The sequence below is a fragment of the Triticum aestivum genome, chromosome 1B (genome assembly GCF_018294505.1).
Source record: "Triticum aestivum cultivar Chinese Spring chromosome 1B, IWGSC CS RefSeq v2.1, whole genome shotgun sequence".
Lineage (NCBI taxonomy): Eukaryota > Viridiplantae > Streptophyta > Magnoliopsida > Poales > Poaceae > Triticum > Triticum aestivum.
Window position 1 is genome coordinate 498,982,928 of NC_057795.1, and position 9,950 is coordinate 498,992,877.

General features: G+C 48.1%; 1 long non-coding RNA gene across 2 annotated transcripts; it reads left to right on the plus strand.

Moving 5' to 3' along the window:
* The first annotated feature begins 955 nt into the window (after positions 1–955).
* Positions 956–4,396, plus strand: LOC123134902 (uncharacterized). Of its 2 annotated transcripts, none has more exons than XR_006465763.1 (4): positions 956–1,149; positions 2,032–2,088; positions 2,298–2,400; positions 4,132–4,396. It is a non-coding gene; the product is annotated as an uncharacterized lncRNA (long non-coding RNA). The 2 variants fall into 2 exon arrangements; XR_006465765.1 differs by having other exon boundaries at positions 970–1,225.
* Positions 4,397–9,950: the final 5,554 nt, after the last annotated feature.

Below are 9,950 nucleotides of genomic sequence, written 5' to 3' on the forward strand. Positions count from 1 at the left end.
CCACCCAGACGAGGAGCCGCAACAGCTAACCATGCCGTGCAAGGGCTGAATCCAGCACGACGGCCATCACCTGCTCCAGGTGATTGCGGCGCAACGAACTCAACCCCAAGGCCAGATTGAATCTGGGGGAAATCCGATCTGGCCAGCACCTCCCTCCCCAACTCCGGCGCCATCGCATCCGGGAGCAACCTAGCGCGCCCAGCACCCTGAGGCGGCCAGCCGCCCGCTGCCCGCCATGGACTCCCTCCTGGCAGGGCCTCGCAGCGCCGCCGCCGCCAAAGCCCGGAGCTCGCGCCATCGCCCCCATCTGAGCCGGCGCCCTAGCCTCTGCCACCACTCTGCTACGTTCATGGCCCGAGTCCACCTCTCTGCCGTGCCTCCGCCGTGCGCCAGCGACAGCCGCCGCGGATCCAGCTGCCCCTGCCGCGGATCCCGCCGCCCCCGCCGCCGGCCATGACACCACCAGGAAGCCCCGAAGACGTCCACTCCGCGCGAAGGGGCCCGTCGGGGGGTGTGCCTCCAGCACCCGCCGCCTTCGACGGCCGGGCGCGGCCGCCACCGCCGGCGCCGGCGGCGGTAGCGGCCGGGGTGGTGGATCTGGGCCTCTTTTGTTTAGGGTTTGGGGGGCCTCCGGAGCCGCACGCGCCTGCGACCCGGGAGGCGTTTCACGCTTCGTGCTTCACTCGCAAGCGAAAATAAATGTCACTACTTGGTTTTTTCTTTGGTACTCCCTCAGTCCCAAAATAAATGTCTCAACTTTGTACTAGCTCTAATATAAATTTACGGATTTGCTATCTTACAGCCGAGTGTTTTGCAATCCATCATCATTCGAATTGTTGTCCGTCCGTTTTTGCACGGAGATTCGCGCTGGTTTTGTTTTCTGTTCGGGTTTGTTTCCAGGTCCGTTTTTTTTTACCGGGCGCGGTTTTCTGTCTGCCCGTTATCGCTGGCCCGTCTCTGTTCGGTTTTTGTCTCGCTTGAATTTGGGAGACTATCTTTTCCCGTTTCCCCACTCTGGACGCTCTATTTCGATAAGCTCGAGGGCGAGCTCGAGCGGCGCAGCATAGCAGGCTATTCTCCCCGTCCATGGCGATTCTCGCCGCTCGATTTTGATTTCTTTTCCCTTTCTCTTTGATCTCCAGTGTCGCGGTTGGTTGCTCCTCTCTCCCGCTCTCTTCCGCTCTCTGCCCGTGTGCTTTTTGCTTGCGTCTGGTTCCAAATCTAGGTGAGTTCATGTCGTCCCTGTCGTCGTGCCCCTATCGTCTCGCGCACTGTTGTAGTTGTAGACGCATGATGTTGTTGACTCCCTGCTGGAGGTCGAGATGCCTGATTTGTCTGTGCCGTGCTTGTAGTTGTAGATGCATGATTTTTGTTGACTCCTTGCCGAAGCTGGAGATGCGTGATTTGTATGTCTTCCCGAGTACCTGTTTTGTAGTTGGAGATGCATAATAGATGCATGATTTTATAGTTGACCCCCTGCTAAAGGTGGAGGTGTGTGATTTGTGCGCCTCCCCGCGCCGCTAATATAGTTGTAGATGCGGTGGTTGTTTTCATGTCTCCTGTCCTCGGGTTGTTGTAGTTTGGGGGATTGTGTAGATGTGACCCCCCTGTAGGCGCGTGATTCCACGGATTTTTGTGTTCTGGTCTATTATGTCCCGATGATTGCTGCTGTATGCAGCTGTGTAGCTTGCTTTTGTGCCTATACAGAGTTAGGTTTTTCTCATGCTGATGTGTAATTGACCTCAGATGTTTTGTATGATGTTTTGAGTTCAAGCAAGCATGTATTTTTTTAGTTTAATTTCAGTGTAATTTGTGCCAACACATTCAGTGTAATTTTCTGAAGGAAGTTGGGGGATTTATGTACATGCCCCCCCCCCCCCCCCTTCATGTATAGCACTTTTCAGTGTATTCTAGCCAATTTTTACAGTGTAATCCTAGCGTAATTTGTACCAAGTTTACAGTGTATTTTGTCCTGCATTTACAGTTGCAATGTACCCAATGTTTACTGTGTAATTTGTCCCAAATTTACAGTGTAATTTGTTGGTGTAATTTGTTCATCAAGGAATTCATCGTCTCCATCTTGTCCAAGTGAGTCTTCTTGTTCTTTTCTTTCTCCTTCATTGCTATGACCCGCGCTTGAGTTTGTTTTAGCTGCCGCTTTACTGGGGTCAACATCTTGAGGGTCCTGCAACTTTTAGGGATTTGTTTTCAGTTACTTTCTTCTGAAAATGTTCTGCCCTTCATTTATGTTCATTGTTTTGTATTTTCTGAATTTTTGTGGTGTGAACCTATTGCAGATTCATGTTATAGAACAGGTTTGTGTCCCAGGGATTGGATTCTCCTCCCCCATCTTCGCTTGCTGGTATTTCCTGATGCAATTCTGCCTCCAGTGTCTACTAAGTAAGTTTATTGATTGTTAGTGTGTTTTCCTTCGGCATTTTCTTGTAATAGTTATTCAGCTGCTGTTTTGCTTACATTGTCATCTCTTGTTGTGATGAAACTGTCATCTGATTTGCTCCTGGAGTTTTCGTAGATAGTTTCGGTAATGTTCGTAGATACCTCTCCTGAATCCTGAATATACCTGCAAGGTTCATCATAAGTTCTTTTTTTAGACACCTGATATTTTTTTGATTTTTGGGATTTTTACCTTGTGTAGTTGGAGTGAAGGAGCACAGTGAAAGAAAATGTTTCCTGCATCATAATATTGTTAGCTTTTTACCCTTTTATGTATTTTAAATATATTCCCAAAGTTCTAGCAATTGCATCGCACATTTAGTATGAGTTCTTCCTGTGATAATCTTAGTAGATCCTTTTCAGTTACTACGCTCATCACGCTCCTCTCCTATGACATTTGGAAAGTAGAATGTCAGTGTTAACATAATCATGAGCAGCAAAACGTTTAGTAATAGATGAAAGTTTTTTTTTTGAAATACTTCTTTCTATTGGGAGAGGGGCAGGAGATAGTCCCTGTATTTTTTTAGGGGTTTTGCACTGCAATTTACTAGGTAACTACAGTGTAAAAACCCTTTAGTTTTGCACTGGATTTTTACATGTTTAATTTCACAGTGGAATTTCTAGGGGTTTTACAGTGGAAAATTTCCAGGTAGGTACAATGTGATTTTCATTTTTTTTACAATGTAAGTCTGCATTTACAGTTTAATTTACTATGTGATTTACACTGTAAGTACATCATTTGTCTTTGCTGCATTTTTTTACTCTGTAAAGTGTTCTTTCAATGTAATTACACCATTTTCTTTACTCTGGAATTTACGGGAAATCTACACTTGAAATTTCTAGGTACAAGACTAGTTACACGGGGATTTACACTGTAATTTTCTAGGATTTTACACTAGATTTACACTGGATTTACATGGGGATTTTTTATGATGTCTATGATGTACACTGTAACTACATCATTTGTCTACATGCTTACACTGGAATTTATGGGGATTTTACAGTGTACTTTTCAATGTAATTCCATCATTTCTTTACTTTGGAATTTATGGGAATTTTACACTGGAATTTTCTAGGTGCAAGACTAGTTTACATGGGGATTTACACGCTAATTTTCTGGGATTTACATTGGAATTTTGACTAGTTTACATGGGTATTTACACTGTAATTTTCTGGGATTTTACACTGGAATTTTTGACTAGTTCACATGGGGATTTACACTGTAATTTTCTGGGATTTTACACTGGAATTTTTGACTAGTTCACATGGGGATTACACTGGAAATTTTACACTGTAATTTTCTGGGTTTTACACTAGAAATTGACTGGGTTTACATGGGGATTTACACCGTAAAATTCTAGGATTTACACTGGAAATTGACTAGTTTACATGGGGATTTACACTGTAATTTCTAGGACTTACACTGGAAATTGACACTGTAATTTCTGATGTTCATCTTTTCTGATGTCTATGATTTACACTGTAATTATTTGTGTACTTACAATGTAATTGCATCATTTGTCTACATGCTTACACTGGAATTTATGGGGAATTTAGAGTGTAAACTGTTAGGAAAGACTAGTTACATGGGGGTTTACACTGCAATTTTTTGGTTTTTTACACTATTGATTTTCTGGGATGTTTTCTGATGTTGATCTATCTGTTTTGTACATGCAGGAAACTCCTTCAGTTTTTTGTTCTTGCAAGAGGTGAAGAGAGATGATGGATGAGGGAGTTGGTGTTTGACTGTTTTTGCTGTGTGGTCCCTAAATCAGGAGGGGGTTTGTTTGTCCAGGACGAACCGGGTGGGATGTTTATCCGACCTATTTAGTGATTTTACTGCTAATAAATGTGTACTGTGTTGATTGGTCAGGAAATTTGACTGTTTTCGGATTGAAAAACAGTCAAATGTCAAATAGATAGTCCCTAAATTTATACTTGAGCCACCATGGTCCACTGCATTTTCAGGCTGGCTGACGGGTGAGTGGCAGAGAGCGTGAGCGGGTCGCTCAAGTTCGGCACGCGGGATCGCTCGCCCGCGACTCTGTACTCGCCGTGTCAGACACAACGCCGTGACCATCGTTCATCATTGTCGCTGCGGCACTCTAGTGTAACCAGCACTAAGTGAGACAAGTATAAACGATGCCGAGATGCCGAACAACCAAATGCACCCATATACTGCCCCATTTTTTCTAGAACACGGTACCAACGGAAGCGTTCATACATATACACATACGCTCATCTTATGAACGCACGTTTGAGATTTACAAACTCATCCTAGGCGCTTCATCCTACTCATGTAAGCATTTTCAAGAGACTAGATTTACAAACTCATCCTAGGCGCTTCATCCTACTCATGTAAGCATTTTCAAGAGACTGAGTCGGCATATCTTTTTGAGATTTACAAAGTCATCCTAGGCGCTTCGTAGTTGACGGAAACATCTTCTCCCACTGAAAACAACGCATCACCAAGAATACTGAATTAAATTCAGAAATAATGCGAGCAGCAGAACTTAAACCTTGCTGGACTGGATATACCACTGTCTTACTCACGGTTCAATCACAGGCGCGTACTGCCCCAAATTTGAAACGCATTACTACATCGCTAACAAGCTCGCTAGTTTCGTCATGCGAGCTAAATCTCCACACGCCGCCTCCCGCCAGCGTCTACAATCACCCGCACCACCGCGATAGCGGGCGCCGGTCGTGCACAGTCCGCAGCCAGGACGCTTTCATCGGGCTCGGCGAACGGCGCCTGCCTGCACGTGGGGCACGTCGGCCGCGCCGCCAGCCACCGGTCGATGCAGGCGGCGTGGAACCCGTGGTTGCAGCGCGGCAGCACGCGCACCTTCTCCCCGCGGATGAACTCGGCGAGGCAGATGGCACACTCCGACAGCGATGACCCGGCCAGCTCGAGCCCCGCCGAGTACGCCAGGCACGGGAGCGCCTGGGCCAGCGCCAGCGTCCTGCCCCCGCCGCCCCCTTCCGCGCGCGGCATCGACTCCGACGAGTCCCGAGGGGCCGCGCTGGCGCTGGCGTTGGCACCGTACCACGCGCGTCCCGTAACGCGGAACGCGCACTGGAGGAGGATATGAAGCGCCATCGCGGCGAACAGGCCGCAGATGAGGAGCGCGAGTACGAGGACGGCGTTGTCGTTGAGCCAGGTGAACGCGCCCTCGGCGTCGGCAGAGGCCGCCGGCCAAGCCTCGGCCATGGGAGTAGTAATGCCGGGCGCCGAGGGTGCAGGTGACGGGCTCGCCGCTGGCGCCACGAGCAGGAGTTTCCTGGCGTAGTGCGGCCGCGCTGCCATGACTGGTAGAGCGGGACGCTGAGAGGTGTTCTGCATGCGCAGGAGGAGAGCGGGCGTGTGTGACCGCGTGAGTGGGAGTGTGCAGGCAGCCGGTAGCGGAGATGAGCATATATAGAAGCCGACTGCGTGACAGGAACACGAGTAGACGATCTGCGATATGACAGCAGCTGGGATATACTAATCGGAGATATTTGGAGTCGCAATCTGTCGAAGCGTGGCAAAATAAAGATGGCGTGGATGCACGACAAATGCAGCCAAGATAAGATGCACCATGCTGAGAGAGAGAGAGAGAGAAGCCAAGATAAGATGCACCATGCTGAGAGAGAGAGAGAGAGAGAGAGAGGTATGCCAACGTGCGAGGATCCAGGAGACGCCTCTTGGATCAACTCGCAAGCCACAACGCAAACATAACTTGTGGTTATGTGTGGAGAACACATGGTACTGGCCTGGAAACTCGTAATTCGCACAGTGGATGTTGATTTTTTTTTTCCACATGGTCTCTGGTCTACACGAAAAATACTGGTGATGCGCCTTTACATTGGCAAGAAGTGTGAAAACTATCGATTATTGAATGGCACCAGCACCAACTCTAGTCGCAAAGGTGAATCTGTGTCGCAAGCCGCACTTAACCAGTTCTTCCCATCATTTGCAACCAAAAGGACCCATCAGGAGCGAGCAAATTGGGGATCACGGGAGCCTCCACTAACTACGACTCGTAGGCGCACCAGAGCACCGCATGTAGCCGGGGACCGGCCAGATTGGCGCTGACTTGTCAACTCGTAAATGGTCCTCCAGACCACGTGAGTCCACATCAGCGTCCGATGTGTCTTTACCTGGACATCCGGCCTCCTCCCTGCTTTTTTTTTGAGGGGTGCCTCCTCCCTGCTCAGCAACCACGCAGTTCTCACCTCGACGGCTTACCATACCATGGGCCTTGCGGGGAGCATATTTTTTTCCAGGGAGCAGATTTTATTTACGGGTTGAAGAGGGCAAAGAGCTTTCTAGGGCATGTTTAGAGCAACTCTATCAGACCCCGCATCCGCCCCCGACCCGCAAAATAACCGTCAAAATACGGGTATGGGCAGGAAAACCTGCCCGACCAGACCCCGCATCCCGTCCCGGCCCGCAAAAAATTTTAGGGGGCGCGGCAAAATCCCGACCCCAACCCAGGAAAACGCGGGTTTCCCCTCGTGGCTGCGGTGGCCTGCATCGGAGAAAAGCAGTTGGCGGGATGGACATTTCAGCCCCGCGCGCTTTCCCCCCTCCTTCCGCCGCCGCCCGCCCTTGCTTCCGCCCGCTCGCCGCCGGCGATTCCGGCCATATCTGCGGGAGCCGCTGCACCGACCCCCCGGATCCGGCGAGAAGAGCCGCCCCTCGTCGCCGCCGCCGCCGGGGATTGACCACCGTCGAGCGCGCCCCCTCGTCGCCGCCTGGGATCACCCGCCACCGTTTAGTCCTTCTTTTGTGAATTTTGCGAGCTGTGTAGTTGATTGACGCGCCGGTATGCGTGTAGATGGAGTTGAGCCCATGCGAGAAGTTCTTGCTCTCCAATTCGTCCGATTCGGATGACTCGGATGTTGAGACCATGCTTGCGACCTTCCGGCAGCAAACATTAGTCACGGCGCTTGCCGTGAAGGAGCATGAAGACGAGCACCAGAAGAGGAGGTGAGGATCAACTGTCGGGCGTCTATGCATTCCTCGGAATTGCTACCTTGGGAACGAGATGTTGATGCAAGTCTATTTCGCGGAGAATCCTACATATCCTCCGCACCTCTTCCGAAGAAGGTACCGAATGCGCCGATCCCTCTTTGTGAAACTTATTCAAGCTTGCGAGGCAAACTGCCGGTATTTTACTCAAAGAAGGAATGCTGCGAGCTTAAATGGATTTAGTGCGTATCAAAAAAATCTCCGCAGCTATGCGGATGATTGCATATGGCATTCCGGCTGACTATGCTGATGAGTATCTTCGCATTGGTGAAGATAGCACAATTGAGTTTGTGCGTAGATTTGCAAAAGTGATCGTTCGTGTCTTTGGTCCTGAGTATCTTCGGGCACCCAATGAAGATGACACAAAGAAATTGATGGCATCTAATGAGAGGAGAGGTTGTCCTGGCATGCTAGGTAGCATTGATTGTATGCATTGGAATTGGAAAAATTGCCCCAAGGCTTGGCAAGGAATGTATTATGGCAAGTCTCGTGATGCAACAATTGTGCTAGAGGCCGTAGCATCCGAGGATTTATGGATTTGGCATTGCTTTTTTGGTATGCCAGGCACTCTCAATGATATAGTGGTGATGCTCCTGCTTGCAACTACACTATCAATGGGCATGAATACACAAAAGGATACTATCTTGCAGATGGTATATACCCTCCTTGGTGCACATGTGTCAAGAGCATCAAAGAACCCAAAACAAAAAAAAACAATGTGAATTTGCAAGGGTGCAAGAGGCAGCCCGAAAAGACATTGAAAGAGCATTCGGTGTTTTGCAATCTAGGTTTGCCATTGTCCATGGTCCTGCTCATTTTTGGGATAAGAAAACCTTGAAGAACATCATGAAATGTTGTGTTATCCTGCACAATATGATTCTTGAAGATGAGAGAGGAATGAACTTAGAATTCTTTTACGACAATGTGGGTTGCCGTGTCAAACCAGTTAGAGACCCAAACCGCATTAGAGCTTTTCTTCAGACATACAAGGAGATTGAAAATGCAGACACACACTTTCAACTTCAGAAGAATCTCATTGAGCACCATTGGCAAATGGCTGGACAGTGACTAATTTTTGTATTCATTTGTATCTGTATTCATGACAAGTTTTGTATTGCATTATTTAAGTTTGCTACGGTGATTTGAATAATTATTTGTAATGCGAATGATTATTGTATTATGTTTGATTTGAATAATTCGGTTTGTTTTTGATTGTTGAATTGTGTTGGATTTGATATTTGCGGGCCGATGATATGCGGGATGCAGCGGCGCAAAGAGCAGACCCCGCAAAGCCGACCCGTAAAAAGGTATATTCCGCGAATATACTTTTTTACGGATCCGTTTGGGGGGTCTGCATCTGTGCCAGCCCGAGCCAGCCCGCAAAAGCGGTTTTGCGCGAACCACAAACGCGTTTTGCGGGCCGGCAGGATGCGGGGTCTGCTAGAGTTGCTCTTAGTTGTCATCTCAATACTCAAGTTCTGGTTGGTACGGGTCTGGTTGTTCCGGCTGGAGGGGCTGCTGTAACGCAAGTTGCTATGGACGTAGATGATAAGAATATTGCATCTATTGTTGCTGATGAGGCAGATATGAGTAGAAAGAGGGACATCAATGATACACATCCTATTCTTCCGGCTACAACAAATACTAAAGCTAATTTGGTCGGGGCTGTGATTTCTCAAAGTCCTTCAGGCAATTAGGATCCTAAGAGAATCAGAACAATGACAAACATAGTTCAAAGTGGACAGAATCAGACAACAGATTTGATGATCGGTGGGCTCCCTAAAGGGGCTGCACCGGGAACAATGAATCTCATCAGTTGGAACTGTCGGGATGGGGGGAACTCCCGGACAGTTCGTGAAATTGCGACAATCTCTTAGTCACATTCCATCATGTTCGTTTTTCTGTGTGAGACTAGGCAGAAGGATGAAAAAATGATAAGGTTTCGTGCACGTCTCGGCTTGAAAGGATTTGATGGTGTTGATAGTAATGGTTTGACTAGCGGACTAGCGCTCTTTTGGCATGAATCATGTGGTGTTGAGGTTTTGGATAAGGATGCTCGTTACATCGATGCCTTGGTCAGGTTGCAGGCTGATGCGGAGCAATGGCGGGTTACTTCTGTTTATGGAGAACCACGTATCGCAAACCGTCATCTTATGTGGGCAAAAGTTCTAGGTTTAAAAAATATCAGCGACTGGCCGTTTCTTGTAATTGGAGACTTCAATGAATCCTTTTGGAACTTTGAACACCTCTCTGCTACCCTGAGGCTAGAACAACAGATGATAGCATTGAGAAATGTTTTGGAAATTTGCGGTTTGGTTGATATTTGCTTTTCTGGTATCCTGTTTACTTATGATAGTTCGCGTGCCGGGGCCAACAACGTCAAGGTTCGTCTAGACATGGCAACGACAACGAATGAATGGAGTAATCTTTTTCTGTTTTCACCAAGTTCAACATGTTGTATCACCTTGCTCGGACCATG